Source organism: Oryzias melastigma, unplaced genomic scaffold (assembly GCF_002922805.2).
Source record: "Oryzias melastigma strain HK-1 unplaced genomic scaffold, ASM292280v2 sc01001, whole genome shotgun sequence".
NCBI lineage: Eukaryota > Metazoa > Chordata > Actinopteri > Beloniformes > Adrianichthyidae > Oryzias > Oryzias melastigma.
In genome coordinates, this window is record NW_023417586.1 from 1 (window position 1) to 785 (window position 785).

Below are 785 nucleotides of genomic sequence, written 5' to 3' on the forward strand. Positions count from 1 at the left end.
ATCCACGCACAAAGTCGACAGAATAGCTGTTTTATTACTCCTTAACGTGTCTTTAGCCGACATGCTGAAGGTATTAAAAATACACAAGTTAATATAATTGAGCTACACCTAAATTGTTAATGGCTACAGAGTTTTACCTTTAAATTCCTGGATATGTTTGCCGTTTTCGTGAATGAGTAGAGGAGTTTCTTACTCCTGGTCCAGCAGTGAAATCGAAACCACGTTTTTCGGAGCTTTGTAGTGCAGGCGACCGGACAGACCTGCTACTAAGTCTTTTCTTGTTTTAAAAGAAACCTGGTGGTCACATTAGAAAATGTATCATAGAAACAAGTAATTCGAACGCTTCCACCTGCAATTTATAACAATACAAACAATAAGTGTAGATAGGATGAACATGACGTGATATCGCCCCCTAATGACAAATGTATTTTCCCGCCTGGTCTAATATAAAAACGAAAAACTCTCAGTCTTAACTACAGCGTCCCTGGTGGTCTAGTGGTTAGGATTCGGCGCTCTCACCGCCGCGGCCCGGGTTCGATTCCCGGTCAGGGAACTAGCTTTTTTTAATGTAGGATTTCCGAGGTCTGTTTCGGTGTCTAATATTTTTCTATGAAAACTTAAAAGCCACAAAAAAGAAGAAGAGGAAGAAGAAAAAAAAATGTCTGACATATCAAAATCAGTCTTCACATGAAAATATACAGGTTTTCTATATTGGCTAAACATGGGTAGCCTATTTTTTTTTCCAAATCTAGTTAAAATAAAACAACACGCAATGACCCAACAAA

The 785-nt window shown here is 38.5% G+C and overlaps 1 non-coding gene across 1 annotated transcript; it reads left to right on the forward strand.

Annotated features, from left to right (window-relative positions):
- The first annotated feature begins 481 nt into the window (after positions 1 to 481).
- Positions 482 to 553, forward strand: trnae-cuc. Its single transcript has one exon. It is a non-coding gene; the product is annotated as a tRNA-Glu (tRNA).
- The last annotated feature ends 232 nt before the right edge of the window (positions 554 to 785 follow it).